The following is an 18,304-nucleotide window of genomic DNA, read 5'->3' on the forward strand; positions in this document are numbered from 1 at the left end:
CCCTCCCCAAACGCCCGACCGATTAGGAACAGGAACTCTAATTACTCTACAAAGAGCCTGACAGAACGGCTGGCCAGAGAACCCCAATCTGTGCTATATGGTCGGTCTCTCTCTCTCTCTCTCTCTCTCTCTCTCTCTCTCTCTCTCTCTCTCTCTCGCTCTCTCTCTCTCTCTCTCTCTCGCTCTCTCTCTCTCTCTCTCTCTCTCTCTCTCTCTCTCTCTCTCTCTCTCTCTCTCTCTCTCTCTCTCTCTCTCTCTCACACACACACACACACACACACACACACACACACACACGCACACACACACGCACACGCACGGCCAGTAACGGCAAAACGCACACGCAGGAAAAAGGACAAAACACAATAGTGTCAAGACAACTTCAGTGTGCGGAGGGCAGAGTGAGGTCACGAGAAATGAAAGTGAGACAATAAGGAGGAACTGGAGGGAGGGAGCGCAGAGACATGAGTTGAGGAGAAAGGAGGAGAGAAGGGGGCACACATGACAGGTTGATACCAACCCAAACAGAGTGGGTTTAAAAGGGACACAACACAACACTCTGAAGACAGTATAAATCAGGTTTTTCCAGATAGAACTGGATAGAACTGAATATAGAACCAGATAGAACCGAATAGAACTAGATGAAACTGGATCAAACGGAATAGAACCAGTAAGAACTTAATAGAACTGGGTGAACTGGACAGAACTGGACAGAACTGGACATACCTGGATAGAACTGGACAGAACTGGATAGAACTGGACAGAACTGGATAGAACTGGACAGAACTGGATAGAACTGAAGAAAACCAGATATACCATACTCAGTAACACATTTATTGAGTACCCAGTATCAATAAGCTTTGGGCTTATCAAGCTTGTTATCGAGTATAGCATCCCATGACATCATGTTCAAACAATCAAGAGGCGACAAAGAAATCATTACAGTACTATTCCTAATATAAAACCACTTAACACTTATTGCACATCAATGAATGGTTGTTTTAATGATAGGCTAAATATATTTTACTTTTGTTAATTGTCATTTTCATAGCTGATGGTCAGCCACAAACTCACAGTCACAACAACTGGCCAATAACAAAAGATACCAGTTCTGTTCAGAATTTGTCGTCACACATCTTTCCACAAAATATTAGAAAAACGCTCAATAGTGGGCTCGATAAAAGCCCGGCCATTATCAATAAAGATTAACGAGCTCCATCCCTACTTATGGAAAACAATATAACTTTGGGGAAAGATAAAAATGGACGAAGAGGAGTGGATGAAGGGAAAGATGGAGGGATGTTAGAAAGAGCAGGGTTTCTCAAAGTGGATTAAGGGGACTCTGTGAGTTCCTTTAGGGCGGTCGAAATTGACCCATACAAGTCTGTAACTCTGACAGTGTACAAATGGAACAGGTTCATTTGGTTCCATTTGTACACTGTCAGAGTTAAGGGGAGACCTTGAAATGTGAAAGTTTGAGAAACACTGAGATAGAAGGCATAAAAAGGTGTCATTACCTTGACGTCAGAGAAGAACATCTTGAGCATGTTGGAGGAGGGATAGCGCGTGTAGAAGAACATGAGCTTGGCCTTCTTCAGGTGGTTGGGTGACAGGCCCTCTTGAATCTGAACACACACGTTAAGGACACACACCTTTTCCTTTTGCTTCAGGTTTAATTGGAGAGAACATGGTACTTAGTTTATTAAGCAGAGATGAGAGGATTATTCTGACACGTAACTTGATTGATAACATTTAATTATCAAAATGTAGATGAATCTGTCTGACCAGAATTAAAACAGATGCTCTTGAGATTCTGGGGTCCCATAATTGCAGTTTTCCCACCGCTAGCATACCACAATTAGATACTTGTTCAAAAATGCACGTTAAAATAAACGTTAAAAAGGTATTTTAAAAAAGAAAGCAAACTGTAGGTTTGGCGTTTGAAAGGTGGGCTTTGGCTTTTGCTTTGTCACACAGATGGTAAAAACGTTCCCACAAGGGAACTGGAAGTACCAATCTTGTGAATACACAAGTATGTATGTGTAGTGTATGTATGAGTATATATGAGTAGTTTGAAAACAATCTGAGAATGTACATTTTGTACAATTTACAAGTTCTCAATCTCGGTCATGCTATGAGGCAGTGGTCAGTTATTTGATCTATTTTTATGTTATCTCAATGACATATCTCCTACTTCTTTGAACCATTCAACAGTTTTAAATATTGTCAGAATATATTGTTTTCTTGTTTGTGCGTTAGTTGTTGGGAAGCATGTTGTTGTTTGGCATGTGGCGGTGCTACTGACTGACTGCCCAGCACAATAGCCTGGCATTGGTATAAGCGCAGTCACCAGGGGAGGGAGAGAGTGATAGAGAGTGTTGAGTGTGTGTGTGTGTGTGTGTGTGTGTGTGTGTGTGTGTGTGTGTGTGTGTGTGTGTGTGTGTGGACAGCTGTGCCCCCACGACGCTGCCATTTCCTCAACACATTAACCGACCTTATAATCTATCACAGAGGAAGAGGCAATCAATGGAACTCCCTGCAAGGTCAATTAACAGCACGCGTGTTTGTGCACACACATGCGCGCTCGCGCGCGCGCACACACACACACGCACACACACACACACACACACACGCGCGCGCACGCACACACACACACACACACACACACACACACACACACACACACACACACACACACACACACACACACACACACACACACACACACACACACACACACACACACACACACACACACAGACCCCAGAGGTCATGCGACTGTAGAGAGGGACAGGGATGTGCAGAGAATGTTACAGAGGCAGGGGCTGAAATTTTGAAAAGGGCCTTTTGGCGAAAATATCGAAAATAGCAGACCTCTGCGACGCATTGTGAGCTTGGAGGTCAGCTATTTTCATACTTATTCGTGGTCTGGAGAGGGCACTTTTTTACAGACGGGTAAAAGGGCATGTCTATGTGTGCACATGCCTGGAGAGGGATAGAAGTGAAAAGAGGGATAGACAGACAGACAAAGGTTGGGTCGTGGACACATGAGTATATTTTTGTTTCAGAGAGAGAGAGGGAGACAGACACTGAGTGAGACAGACAGACAGACAGACAGACAGACAGACAGACAGACAGACAGACAGACAGACAGACAGACAAACAAACAAACAGAGAGAGGTGCAGAGAGAGACAGAGACCGAGTGAGACAGACAGACAGACAGACAGACAGAGACACAGAGAGAGGGGTAGGAAGTAAGAGAAAGAGGGAATAGTACGATTTTCCATCCAGTGTGTGTGTGTGTGAGTGCGTGTGTGTGTGTGTGTGTGTGTGTGTGTGTGTGTGTGTGTGTGTGTGTGTGTGTGTGTGTGTGTGTGTGTGTGTGTGTGTGTGTGTGCCTGTGTGTTAAGGTCAAGTAACCTAGCAGAGCTGTACATTTTGCCTATTGGTCAAGATACACGCTCTCTCTCACACACACACACACACACACACACACACACACACGCACGCACGCCAAGATAGCGCCGCCCATGGCTGCTGTGGTGACTACTTGTGTTGCGTTCTGTCGGCGTTGTTTTTGCAAAAATGTAGTATGCCAAAGCAAATTCCTATGTTTTACACAATGGTTAATGAAGTAATCTGAATCTGAATCTGAATCTGAAACGCACACACACCGGATGGAAAATCGTACTATTCCCTCTTTCTCTTACTTTCTACCCCTCTCTCTCACACACACACACACACACACACACACACACACACACACACACACACACACACACACACACACACACACACACACACACACACACACACACACACACACACACACACACACACACACACACACACACACACACACACAGAGGCACCCTACTCAAGTCAACAAGAGAATGGTGTCATAGTGAATAAATCATGTGTGTGTGTGCAGACACTGGGGTAATAGTAGCTAAATGAAGCACATGAATAAAACAAAACGCAAAATGTGCTTTTTGCTCCACAACCGTGTTTGTGTACCGTATGTGAGTGTTTCTCTTGCTCGGGGCCCAGTGTAACACTCGTAACTTGACCTGGCTGCCAGGTGTGTGTGTGTGTGTGTGTGTGTGTGTGTGTGTGTGTGTGTGTGTGTGTGTGTGTGTGTGTGTGTGTGTGTGTGTGTGTGTGTGTGTGTGTGTGTGTGTGCGTGTGTGTGTGTGTGTGTGTGTGAGAGAGAGAGAGAGACGAGAGAGAGAGAGAGAGAGGAAGCGAAGGGGTAAATCCATAAATGAATGCAGGACATCTGCTCAGTACCATAGAGGATTAAAAATACACAGGCCTATCGCTCTCTCTCTCTCTCTTTCTGTGTGTGTGCGTGTGCGTGCGTGTGCATGTGCATGTGTGTGTGTGTGTGTGTGTGATCCTGTGCGCAATGCAAAGCACCTTAACCTAACTGCGTGTCTTAGAGCTTACACGCTCCTGACCACTTCTCGTCTGAAGCATGCAAATACTGCAAATGACACAAGACCAGATAGAACCATAGCCAGCCAGACACATACTGTAGATGGACAGATTGATGGACAAGAGCAATGGATATAGACCAGGATTTGAAACCATTTGAATACATATCGAAATTGATTCAAAACATCGGTCATTTGCAAGCAGAGTCAAGGAAAGGGATTTTGTCAAATGAGTTGCACACACGCACGCACACACGCAAACATGCGCACACACACACAGTTGGTGTAAAACTCGTACTGTGAACATCTATATTCTTCGTTGTAATGTCGGAGGTTTTCAGTTAACGATATGACCAAATGTAGGGACACCGGGTTGAAAGAAGGGCTTGTCACGATTATGACATTTTACATGATGATTAATTGTCACTCAAATAATTGCGATTAACGAATAACGATTTAATTGCGTTTTTGTTTTTGACAATTACATTTCTGTTTGGCTTTGTAGGCTTTGAATTTAACCATGGCAGATTTGACAGATAACCTAAATATACAAAGAAATGACAACGTTATACTTAAAAAATAACATTGATATAGTGAAAATAGTCCGATCTACACGCTCACAACACTTTTTAAATGTTTGAAAATATATGAAAATGTTTAAACATGGAAACAATTATGACGATTACGACAAAATAATTGCGATTATGTCAAATCATTGCGATTAGACGATTATATAATAATTGTGACAGGCCTTGTTGAAAGTGGTGAAAAAAAGAGATTATTTCAGTTTGTATGGATGTGAGATAAACACTGGGACGTATCTAAAGGACCCTTCCTTTTAGACACAGAGCATAATGACTGTTCATTAGTATGTGATCATGTTCAGAACGAAGCTTCTTTCTAGTCGAGTGGAGGCGTACATCTAAACGGTTGTCTCTTTGATGGAGTCACGCTGGTCAGAGGGAGCCTGCACCTGCAAGGAGCCTCCATTCTCCATGTTCAAAGTCTTATTTCTCTTTCTGCTTTGTTCTTCAAAGATCTGCTTGCAAGAGCGTGCATACAGCGTGTGTCCCTGTGTATGTGTGTGCGTGCGTGTGTGTGTGTTTGCTCGTGTGTGTGTCTGGCGCGTGCGTGTGTTTGATGACCGGTGGAAACCGTCTTCATATGAATGGTTGTGGATGAAAAATAAACAAGCACCTGAAAACACCTGTCCACACGCAGCAATACTGTGTGTGTGTGTGTGTGTGTGTGTGTGTGTGTGTGTGTGTGTTGTGTGTGTGTGTGTGTGTGTGTGTGGTGCGTGCGTGCGTGTGTGCGTGCGTGCGTGCGTGCGTGCGTGCGTGCGTGCGTGTGTGTGTGTGTGGAGGAACCAGAACACACACAGCTGCCAAGCAACAGCGCACACTAACAAATGAAAGAGAGAGTGAGAAAGAAAGAAAGAAAGAAAGAAAGAAAGAAAGAAAGAAGAAAGAACATACTAGATACTGTAGATAGATAGGATGGAAAGAGATAGAAAGAGAATTAGAGAGAGAGGCTCTAAACAACCGACTATAAACGTAAAAGGGAAGTCAATAGGAATATTTAGGCTAGCACAGTTCACACTTCCCTTTCTCTCTCACACACACGCACGCACGCACGCACGCCACGCACGCACGCACGCACGCATATTTAGAGAACTCGCGTCAATAAGGCTGAGCATTCACCTGGTCCTTCCATGCTCTTTGAAAGTTGATTAGCTTTGAGCTCCTATTTACAAGGGTTTTCTCTCTCTCTCTCTCTCTCTCACACACACACACACACACACACACACACACATGTGCGCACACACACAAATATGATTTGCTTTGAGCATTTATGTACAAAGTGTTTGCGATGAAAGAGGGCCTAACAGCAATGTCTCAGAGCAAGTGGGAACAGAGAAGTCGCTGTGTTGTGTGTGTGTGGTTATATGTATGTGTGAGCATGTGCATATCGCTCCTGCTTGTGTGTTTGTGTGAGTATGTCTGAGTGTGTGCGTGTGCATGTGTGTGTGTGTGTGTGTGTGAGTGCTTGCGAGCCTCTCACCACTCCCCACCGCATGGACTTAAAAGGGCTTGAGAGAACAGCGTGCGACCCGTTTAATCTTCCCCTCTTGCAAGACCCGGCGCACCCCTTTATAATCCTCCCCACCCAGCGGGGGAAACACGAGGGTCCAGAGCAGGAAGCAATTAATACAGATTAATTGATATATGTATATATATATATATATATATATATATATATATATATATATATACAGTCGGGCAGAAACCTCGTATCTCCAAGTTTTCAAATTTGTAATTTTTTTTTCGCAAAGCAAAGCCCTGCTTCATCACACAAGGCCATCTCACAAAAGTAGTGAAAATAGCAGATGTACAAGCACACAACGCCTTGCGGTGCGAGGCGTTGTGTGCTTCTAGATCGGCTGTTTTCACTAGTTTAAATCATTTTTAAAATGATAAATATAAAACAAACGGTTTTGGACATCTATACAGAGATTTACCTTCCCCCGTCACGCACACAACATTGACCTTTCAACCCAACTCCCCTCCCCCTTGGGAAAACAGAAAGGACACCAGCATAGAGCCCTGGGGGACTCCAGTCAACCCGGTGTGTAGGGTTTACGCGGGTCAAAAAGGATACCGTGCTGCCTGAGTAAGGCGATATGTCGGCCATGTCCTGCAGGTCCCCGCACTCTGACTTGATGAGGGCCAGGGAGAGGCCCTCGGGGCCGCCGTGCTGGGCCGGGCGAGCTCTGCCTGTGGTGGTGGTGGTGGTGGTGCGGGTGGTGGTGAGGGTGAGGGGTGGTGGTGGTGATGGTGTTGGCCCCCCCGCCAGGGCGGCGGCCATTTTGGTCCTCAGGCTGACCGTGTCGTGCCGCGTCATGGAGTCCATGGAGTCCGGGGAGGTGGGGGGCCGGGGGTGGTGCTGGTGGTGAGGGTGGGGGTGGTGGTGGTGGTCCTTGGCGGGGTAGCCTCCTCCTCCTGCTCCGCCAGCGGGGGTCCCTGGAAGGGGTAGCCCATGAGCGGCAGCGGCGGGAACGGGTGGCGGAAGGACGGCGAGCCGAAGCCCAGCGAGGCGGAGAGCGCGGGAGGGGTGGAGGGACGGGTGGTGGTGGGGGGGTGGTGGGGGCATGGAGGCGTTGATGGCCCCGTCACCTCCTCCTCCTCCTCCTGCTCCTCCCGTGGAGGCGCTCTTGCGCACCACGAGGGGCAGCGCCTCCGTCTGGTCGTGGGGCACAGCTGCAGGCGCCGAAGGGGCGAAGTGTGAGTCCAGCGGGCCGCCAGGAGGGGGGCGCCCCCATGACGTCGCCGAAGCAGTGCAGCCTGTGATTGATTGATTGAATTTTTATTAGACAAAAATGAAGGACAGTACAAGTATAGTCAGTACAATAGAAATGTAGTACAGGTACAAGTACAGTTGAACACCCTGCCTAAAATGAACACTCCAAATAAGTCCTTTTACGGTCTTGTTTACGTCGGAGGTCCTTGGTATTTAATTCATGGACATAACAAATAGCAACAAAAAAAAAAACTAAAAACTATCAAATATCATGGCAATTATAGAACACTACATGTACAGAGTAGGGGGGGAAAGGGGGTGGGGGTAAGGTAAGGGTGGGGGTGCTCACTTCTCTCCTGTCTATGGGAGAAGTGATAACTACCCCTGCCTCTGGCCTCCTGAAAGGGTGAGTTTTCAGGGCAGTTTTGAAGGAGGGCCAGCGAGCTACATGTTTTAAAGGACAACTCCGCCCCTAATTCACTTCTAGGCTCTTTTTCCTACTTACATTGATCCAAAAAGACTGTCCATGGGGTCTATTAGGCAGAAATGCCCCCTGTTGTCCAGTTTCCCCCAGGCAGAACCCATCAGCTCTCATAGCATAGAGTGGAGCCTATAAGCCTATAAGATCTGTGTTTTGCCAAGTCCCGGAAAAGATGCCCTGTGATTGGCCAGTGACAGATCACTTTGATTGGAACTTGTGCCGAATGCGCACCCCAAAACATGATTCATGAGACTGTAGCGGCTTGTGTGGGACAACCAAGGCATGGATGTGTTTGTAATGACAACACATTCATGAAAAAGAAAATCACTCTTTGAACACAACAAATAGTGTAAAAGTGATAGGATTATAGGCTCCACTCTATGCTATGACAGCTGCTGCATTCTGCTGGGGAAACTGGGACAACAGGGGCATTTCTCCCTAATAAACCTCATGGTAATGTGGGATCAATATAAGTAGGAAAATGAGCCTAGAAGTGATTTAGGCGGAGTTGTCCTTTAAGGGAAGTAGTCAAGGTGGCAGTGTTGGTAGAAGCAGAATTTACCTCTGGCTGGAGGAGAGGTAGCTGGGGGGCGGGGCTCGCCCCCCCTCGTCGCCTCCTCCTCCTCCTCCTCCGCCCACGCCTCCGTTCAGGCCCAGCGCCAACGCCACGGCGGGCGGCTTGACGCCCCAGATGCCCCGCCCCCGAAGCCCCGCAGGGGGTCAGGGGTGAGCGGAGGCAGGGGGCGCGAAGGGCGGCGGGCAGAGGGACGAGGAGTTGGAGAGGAGGAGGAGGGTGGAGCGGGCTCCTCCTTCAACTCTTCCTCCGGCCTCCTGCTGCTGCGGGCGGCGGCGGCCAGGGCGGCGTGATGTTGGTGGTGGTGAAGGAGCAGAGGGTGGGTGGTGGGGCGGGTGGTGCAGGAGACCGAGCGGCTGCTGCCGCGGCGAGGAGGAGGAGAAGCCCTTCACCACCGTGTCCACCACCTGCGACACGGCGCAGCTCAGCTCCTGCTTCAGCGTCTCCGCCAGCTGCCCTCCCACCTCCACCTCCTAGACAGATAGATAGATAGTTAGGTAGGTAGGTAGGTAGGTAGGTAGGTAGGTAGGTAGGTACATGAACCTGCCAGCCTTGGATCAAAATGTATTTTTTAGAGTAAATGAAGTCTCTTTATTGCAAGATCAATGGATTTCTATGGAGGAGCTTCACTTCGCGTGGACGCCAACGTGCGTTGTAAACAAATCGCGGACATTAGCGATCACCACTGGACAGCCCAGACATACAGTAAGTCATAACAGTTTTACTGTATTTACAGGGAGTTTGACGGTGAGGACTGTAGATGGGCAGCATGTAGTTAACCCTTTCAATGACAAGCCAGACTGTCAAAGGTAGCATAAGTGTTAATGGAATTTCTATCTCTGACACCCCGATTTTTTATTGTAAAATCAATGTTAATTTCACTCTGAGAGTGTACAAATGGAACCAAATGGACCTGTTATGGTCCATTTGGTTTCAATTGTACACTCTCTGAGTTACATAACCATAAGGGTCCATTTGATTCCCAACTATCATTTAGCTGGGGACCCCCAGGAACTCCCTCACGGACCCCTGGGGGTCACCGGACCCCACTTTGAGAACCAATGCCTTACATGGCACAAACATTAATACTTATAGTACTACTCATTAGGGATGGAACGATAAGGGATGTTATCGTTTATCGGGATAAAAAACACTCACGGTAATCGTATTGTGGATATCTAATTTATTGTGATATCGTCCTCCATCATGCACTAGGATCAATTCACCTTTTATTTGCCGAGCTGCATATCCGGTACATTTAAACCTTCTAATTGGTAAAGGGTACTTATTATAATATACGTACTTGATACAGTCTTTTTTCACTCTCTATCAAATGTCTTTGCCAAAAATAGCCGATCTACAAGCTCACAACGCGTCGTGCTGCGACGCGTTACGAGCTTGTAGATCAGCAGTTTTTTGGCAAATGTTCCGCACATGGATAATGGATTTTGATTATCGCGATAATATCGTAAATCGCGATTTCTTTTGTCACACTAATTGCGATATGAAAATTTTCATATCGTCCCATCTCTACTACTCATCAACGCAAGTGCCAAATAACAAAGTGTCCCTAACCTCCTCCTCCTCCGCTCCTCTTCATCCTCCCGTCCTCCTCGTCCCCCCGTCCGTCCTCGTCCTCAGCGTCCTCCATGTCCTCCATGTCCTCTCCGTCCATCAAGGCTGCTCCCTCAGCAGTGGCCCGGGCCCGGTCCAGGAACAGACCTGGGTCCGACATGTCCGAGAGGTCGTCGTCGCGGCGCCCACCCCGGCGACGGCGGTAGTTTTCGTGGTGGCGGCGGCGTCCGCGAGGTCGAGCCCCCCCGCCCCCACCCGCCGGCCCCCCTCCTCCCCCGTCCTCCAGGCCGTCAGAGCGGACGCTGTCCTCCGACAGGTTGCCGTCGTCCTCCCTCTCCCCTCCTCCTCCGCCTCTTCGCTTCCGCTCCGCCTCGCCGTTGTTCCCTCTCTCCTCTTCCTCTTCCTCATCTTCCGTCTCCGAAGGTCGTAGATCTGGTAGAATTTCTCCTGGAGCTGACGCAGCTGCTTCTGAACGAGGGGGGGAGAGAATCAGATCCTTTATCACAACCCCACATGAAACGCTGTTTTGTGGTTTATTACTTTCTGCTCTTCCCTTTCTTTGTTAATTGTCTCATGACTACATCTGACTGCATGTCACTTTTTCACGCCAATAAAACATGAATTTGAGAAAGCGAGACAAACAGAGTGACAGAGAAGCAAGAGACAGGGAGCGAGTCTGACAGACAGAGGGAGAGAGCGTTACAGAGTTGCTGGTTTGAATCCCTGTGTAAAGGTTGTTGCACACTGCTGCGTTTCTTCGGTCTAATATAGGAGCGAATTTCGGAGCACGTAAATAAGGAAATCAACCTCGCGTTAAGTCAATGACGTTTGCACTCTGCCGCCCGTTTCGTATTTATTTTTGCACCATTGGGTCCCTTGCCCTCTCTCTCTCTCGCTCCTTAAACACATTTCGCAACGAAAAAACGCAGCAGTGTGCAACCAGCTTTATACCGTTCTTCAACATGCTTGAACACCTCTGTGGGGCAAAGCCACTCCTTCACTCTGCAAACTAAAAATCTGTCGCTAACTTATACAAGCCATGTACTGAGTGGCCCACTTCAAATATGATTATTTTGGCGGTCACAGCCTGAAAAGGTTGAACTCCCTGGGGGGGTCCCCAAATGGTTACAACCACCAGGTTGAGAACCACTGATGTAGGCTACTTTTCCCAACCGCCGGCGCTGAACTCACCTGCATGTCCTCCAGCTGCAGCTTGAGCTGCCGCCGCTCCTCCTGCCGCTGCTCCTGGCGCGAGCACACCAGCTGGGCGAAGCTGTGCTGCTGCTGGGGCAGCCGCTGCTTGCGCTTGTTCTCCCGAAAGCACAGCTCTCCGGCGGCGACCCCCGGCCCCCCGCCCGCGCCGCCGCCGCGAGACCCCGGCGAGCCCAGGAGGGACGCGGCGGGGCAGTGGTTGCTAGCGCCGTCGCCTCGCTGCAGGTGCTGCGGCCGCGGGAGGTGGTTGCTCGCGTCGCTGTCGTTGCAGTTGCCGCTGTTCTAGATAGATAGATGGATATATACCTCTGTTATCCCAAGAGGGTAAACCAGTCGCCAGGAGGTGGCACAGCAGTTAAAGGTAAGATAAGTGATTTCATTTAATTCAAATAATGACAAATTGGGTCTATGTTCTGATAATACTAGTTACTATTGTTTGGTCCATATTTGGACTTCAGCCTTATCCCCTGTGAGGAGAAAAAAGCAGTTTCGGTTTTGTGGAGGAGCAGGTTTTCCTCCAATCACAATCAGGATAGAGTGGGGCCTTCCTCCAATCATGGTCGAGTGGGGGTTGGCCTTACGCGCACCAAGGCCCGCCCCCACTTGATCATGATTGGAGGAGGGCTGTCGCCTACATGAAAACTGAAACTGAAACTTAAAGATGCAGTGCCATGATTTTTTTCCCCCCTAAAACCCGATGATCAGGTGATTATAGTAGGTCTTAGGAGGAAGAATTTTTAAATCTGTGTTTTTCGACTGGGCCTTTTGACTCAGTGGCTTTCAGTTTTCAGTTAGAAACTAAAAGCCCTTTAAGGTTACAAAGTTACAGGGAGGTATGAAAAGAAACAAGCTGTTGTGTACAGGGAAAAAAAACAAAGCAGAAAAAGAAGCATCAACAATACAGAGCAGTCAAAAATATAATGTGTCCAGAACAGTCTATGCTACATAAGTGTCTCACCCAATGTTCCCTCTAAGCTGCGCGCATGCGCGCCCGCGCACAACTCAGGACGCTGTCGCGCACGACAAATCTTCGTAGCGCACGGCAGATTAACACCAATAGATTTGTGAAACGCAGCAGTTGATTATTTTGTGTACTCAGACTCTGTCTGCCTGCAATGCTTAACATAGGCAGCGCAAGGTCTCCCCCTTCTCCCCCCCCCCCCTCTCTCTCTCTCTCTTTCGGTGCCTCGGCTGCCTCCCCCCTCTCGCCAAATTCTCTCCCTCTCGCTCTGTCTCCGTCACTCGACTCGATTCTCGCTCGCCTCCCCCCCTCCTCTCTCTCTCTCTCTCACACACACATGCACGCAGGCACGTGTGGTAAACAGACTTCTTCGGACTAAATTGTTTTATTGCCGTCATAAAACTTTCTCAGTTACATCTTCTATGTGTGCATTAACGTTAGCAACAGCGTGGCTGTAGGGAAGGCTACCAAAAGAAAACAAACGCATGTGCTTTGCTTCGCGTATCAGAAGCTCAAAGGACCATGGTTGCTTATGTGCAGTTTCATAAAGACATCCCCGCCTGTGCACAGCAGAGATTAGACCTACAGTACACACTACTCCTCCATCCAGCTTCCAGGTATGAACTATATAAACTGCAATGTTTCTCTGGAGCTGACGAGCTTGGCGTCTCACCTTCACGAGTTACAGTAACAAAAATAACTCCAGTCCTGTAATGCATTGGTCCCAAATTGGGTCTGGGGACCCCCGGGGATCTTGAGGTAGTTCCAGGGGTCCCCAGCAAAAGTTAGGAACCAAATGGACCCTTATGTAACTCAGAGTGTACAAATGGAACCCCACACTCAGAGTTAAATTAACTTGTTGATTTTATAAAAAATATAAATTGGGTTAGGGGGGTTAGGGAGAGAGTCCACCTCTCTGTAAGGTTATGGGCTAGCTTAGGTCATATTATATGATTTAATTTTTGGGAAAGCAATCTACAAGGTCAAAAGCCAGTGTTAATTTAAATTGAATGTGAAATGGTAGGCCTATACCAAATTTTCGCATGCATGCTTACATTGGCACTTTGGCACATACAGTGGGCTACACATAGTGCTTTTGGACTGTATTTTATTCATAATAATTACACTTCTTTAGATGTGTCAATGTCAATATGTCAATGTATTGTTATTTTGACTCATATTTAGGCCCATTGTTTGTAATGTATTTACACAACATGTTGTCAACATGTGTATATACTATATAAGATAGATAGATTTATTATCCCAAGGGGGGAAATCAGTCTGTAGGCCTAATACTGAATAATAATGGATATAAAACCCTTTTTCCTCCCGTCTTTTTAAATTTAACTGTCCTATAGTAGCCTACAGTTTATTAACAGTAGTCCAACCGCTATTACTTATTCTGTAATTAAATTTGAATAAGCCATAACTTGACATGACTTGACGCACTGACGCAGTATACACTCGTGCACTCGACATATTTGCTCATCAGTGCTCAAGTTGTGCTCAGACGGTTGGAGTGTTTGCTCAGACCGAAAAAAAATTAGAGGGAACATTGGTCTCACCGTTATCACGTCATAACACAAATAGTAATACTTAGAGTAGCCTACTACTTATCAATGCAGTGCCAAACAACAAAAAGTGACCCTAACCTCCTGCGTTCCCTGCTCGGGCCGCACCAGCGGCGAGTGGCTCATGCCCCGGATGATGTTCTCCACGCGCGCTCGCTTGGCGCGCAGGTGCTCGTCCGACAGCCGCTCGGGCGGGTCGAAGGCGGCGGACAGGGAGGAGAGGCCCGGGGTGGGGGGGGCGGTGGGGGGAGGGGGAGGAGGAGCCAAGGGGGGTGGGGCCGTCTGAGAGGAGGCGGACGAGGAGGTGGAGGAGGAGTTGGGAGGGAGGTGGTGGTGGTGGGGTGCCGGGGAGAGGCAGTCCAAGGGGCTGTCGCGGTCGCGGGACGAGGCGTTGCTGCAGGCGTCGTCCGCCTGCGTCTCCGAGCCGCCGCTGGACAGACCCCCGCCGCCCCCCTGGGACGGAGAGAGAGAGAGAGAGAGAGAGAGGGAGGAATTAGATGGCTTTGTTGGGAAGGATGGATGGATAGGCCTGTCACAATTGTTACATAATCGTCTGAACGCAATTATTTGACATAATCACAAATTTTATGTTGTCATAATCGTCGGTCGTTTCCATGTTGAAAAATATATTTCATATATACATGAATCGTATATTTTCAAACATTTTCAAAAAATGTTGGAAATAGCCGATCTACAAGCTCACAACGCGTTCCACTATCAATGCTATTTTTTAAGTAAGTTGTCAAATATGTCAGTTTGTATATTTAGGTTATGTGTCATATCTGCCATGTGCAACTTCAAAGCCTAAAAACCAAACAGAAATGTAATGGACAAAAAACACAATTAAATTGTTAAAACGCTCTGAATCCTGGCGGCAAATGTTAGTGTCTAAAGCCCCTTTTCCGCAACAGGGCCGAACCAGAACTAGAACCAGAACTTTCCAGAACCGAGAACTTTCAAGAACCTGTGAAGTTCCGGGACCAAGTTCTGCTTAGGTTTCCATATAACCAGACCTAACCAGGAAAGTCCCGAAAAAGAGCAGCAGCGCTGCTGGCCCCGCCCATAGGTTCCCAGAACTAAAGTGTAGTACTACATCAAGAGCAGGACCTAAAAAAAAGGTTCCCAGTACCTTGTCTGAAACCGGGCTGTGCGCTAAGGAAACAAAACCAGAACCAGAAAAAAAGGTTCAGATTCTGGAAAGTTCTGGTTCCGTCTTGTAGTGGAAAAGGGGCTTATGAATGTGCATGTGTGTGCGTGTGCGTGTGCGTGTGCGTGTGCGTGTGCGTGTGCGTGTGCGTGTGCGTGTGTGTGTGTGTGTGTGTGTGTGTGCGTGCGTGCGTGCGCCGCAAACACACCTGGAACCCCATGTCGCTGCCTCCGTTCTTGCCCATGTTGTTCTTCAGCAGCTGTGAGATGATGGTGGCCCCGGGGAACGCCATCATGGCGTCCTCGTACGTGTTGGCCCTCTTCAGCAGCTTCCTCAGCACGTTGGACTTCTCGCCGTCGCCCCCGTGGCCCCCGTGGTGGCCGACCAGCGGGCAGTCCCCGTCCTGGTCGGGGACCCCGCCGTGCGATTGGTTCATGACCTGGAGCAGGGTCTCTCTGGCGCGGGCGAATATGGCGCTGCCGCCCGCGGTCCTCTTCACCCCGATGTCGACGCGCCGGCGCTTGTTCTGTCTGGTTAGGAGCGCGGCGCTGTCATGATCAGGCATCACGCAGGGCAGCTAAAGGCTCATGACCGCAGGGTGGTGATGGTGGTGGTGGGGCCTCCAAGGCTAATACACAGGAAGAGAGGTGCACTCTGGGTACCTGGCTGAGGGCAAAGCACAATATCGTCGTTGTCGGGTGGAAACCTTGTATGTCCAAGACCGTTCGTTTTGTATTTATCATTTTTAAAATTAACTAAACTAGTGAAAATAGCCGATCTACAAGCACACAACGCCTCGCACCGCGAGGCGTTGTGTGCTTGTAGATCGGCTGTTTTCACTACTTTTGTGTGACAGCCTTGTATGATGAAGCAGGGCTTTACTTGGTGAAAAAACATGAAACCCAACAATTTCCTGCATTTCCTCATATTCAGATGAGGATGTTTAATTCCAAAAAACAAATGACACAATTTAAATAAAAGTACCATGAGTCTTTAGTTATCACAACGCCTATATTTTTTCGATGTCTATTTTAGACATATTGAATGACAACCTTTTGATAGCCTTTTTTGCTCCCTTTCCAAAGGTATTGCATTATAATACACGGCTGACCACCTTCAGTGCCACGCCGTAAAAAGACCAAATCACACAAGCGTAAAACAAAAATAAAATCACAGTTCACAAGAGAAAATGCTGACTCTATCAGAACTTATAACAGCGCTTAAACTCCGTAAACAAAACAAGAAACTTGGAAGCTCCAACACGAGCACTTTCATAACCATAAAACACTCACAAAGCAAAAAAAAGAAGAAAAAAAAAAGACAACAGACTTGACAATGAGTTTCCTGACCCGAAAGGCTACGTGGCACGGGAAGCTCCGCGAGCGAACAAATAGACTGCCAGTAATAGTTCAAGATGATATTCCCACAGAGAAGGAACACCTGCTCGCAATAACCAAAATAAATTTCCCATTTCCTCCCAATCCCCTGAGACGTAACCTCCATTACAGCGTCTTCTTGTGAGGCGCCATCAAGGATCGACTTGTTTGTCAAAAGCAGGTGTAGAAGGTAGTGCTGTGTTTATCATTTTTTTTGTTATTGTCTTTTTCCTGCACTAACCTGTTTTGTGTTTGTGTGCTGCATGCGGATTTTGTGCATATACTAATGAAGCTGCTTAGAACTTGAATTCTACACAATTGCAAGGAACACAATTGTAAGGAACAGAAATTAAACCGGTTTGTCTTCAATACCAGAACAGCCATCCTTATCACGTTATCACATTCAACGTCAAAAGCAAAAGAGCCGTTACAGCAACCCCAGAATTCAACTCAAACATTAACGGTTGAGTCTTTAACTCCGAGAAAAGAAAGTAAAGACACATGCGCTTGGAAATGTATAGTATGATGTAACAATGAGTGAGAGAGATGTGCCACATTCGGTCAGCAATGTAGGCGTAGCGTTGGGTGCAAAGTCTGCAAACATTGTCACCAAATTATAGTCTGGGAACTGAAACATTAAATAAACTATGGAATTCAATGTACACTATGGAATTCATTGTACACTGAATTTATGTGTACATATACATTAAATTCCAAGAATTGTTATCTCTGCTGGTTTTGATCGAGAACATTATTCCATTATCAGTGCTAACTATAGACTTTGTGTCAACGGGTTCAAGCAGGGGCAGTGTTGTGGGAGTGTGTGTGCGCTTGCAATCGTCGCACATCTGTGTGATTTTATGTCAGGAGTCGCAGAGGTTGTTTTTTCCTTCGCGTCCAGTCGACTGTCCGGCAGCACACGTACGGCAAGCGCAGAAGGACAATCAGAGCGGCTGAGTTTCCGAGTGCTGGGAAATCAAAGGATTGGGTTCTAATTCCATTTCAGGGTATTTAACAGGGATTTGAGCCTGATGGCAGCGAGCTTCTCTGCAGATCAGCGGTGGGGCGTCATGCATGAAGCGGATTATTTATGCCTGAACGTGCCTTCTTTACCAACCCAAATGTCCAGATCAAAGCCAGAGAGGTCATCGAACAAAATATTTGGAATATTGACAATTAAGCACATTTTAGATTACCAATGCACCAAATATAAATATCAATCCTTTCATATCTCATTGACAGCCAGATGGACATACAGACACCATAAAAACTATGTGAAAATAATGTGTATCCTACCATGAACAAACAAGCTTGTATGCGTGCGCATACACACACACACACGCACACGCACACGCACACGCACACGCACACGCACACACACACACACACACACACACACACACACACGTCACACACACACACACACACACACACACACACACACACACACACACACACACACACACACACACACACGGCTACTAAAGCACAGGCAGAATTTTCCATGTCATGTTTGCATCTACTTTGCAACTGATTTCCAGAGTTAGGACTGTAGGAAAATGATTTTCACGAATTAACGCAGCTTTCAACAACAGTTCATCGGTACAGAGGAGAGTCAAGTTGCAACCAAATTCCTATGTGAAAATCTGTCTGAGGTGCAGCGAACAATG

At 47.4% G+C, this 18,304-nt stretch overlaps 1 pseudogene across 1 annotated transcript in view; it reads right to left on the minus strand.

Moving 5' to 3' along the window:
• The window catches only part of LOC308280229 (prospero homeobox protein 1-like), a 65,261-nt pseudogene that overhangs the window by 44,064 nt on the left and 2,893 nt on the right, over positions 1 to 18,304 (minus strand). The window contains exons 2-8 of the transcript XR_013963391.1: positions 15,467 to 15,924; positions 14,193 to 14,564; positions 11,559 to 11,861; positions 10,368 to 10,835; positions 8,883 to 9,265; positions 7,099 to 7,781; positions 1,518 to 1,625 (exon numbers count right to left, since the gene is read on the minus strand). The product of XR_013963391.1 is annotated as a prospero homeobox protein 1-like (transcript). The remainder of the gene's footprint in view (positions 1 to 1,517; positions 1,626 to 7,098; positions 7,782 to 8,882; positions 9,266 to 10,367; positions 10,836 to 11,558; positions 11,862 to 14,192; positions 14,565 to 15,466; positions 15,925 to 18,304) is intronic.

Source organism: Nannobrachium achirus (genome assembly GCF_963921795.1).
Source record: "Nannobrachium achirus genome assembly, chromosome: 24".
Lineage (NCBI taxonomy): Eukaryota > Metazoa > Chordata > Actinopteri > Myctophiformes > Myctophidae > Nannobrachium > Nannobrachium achirus.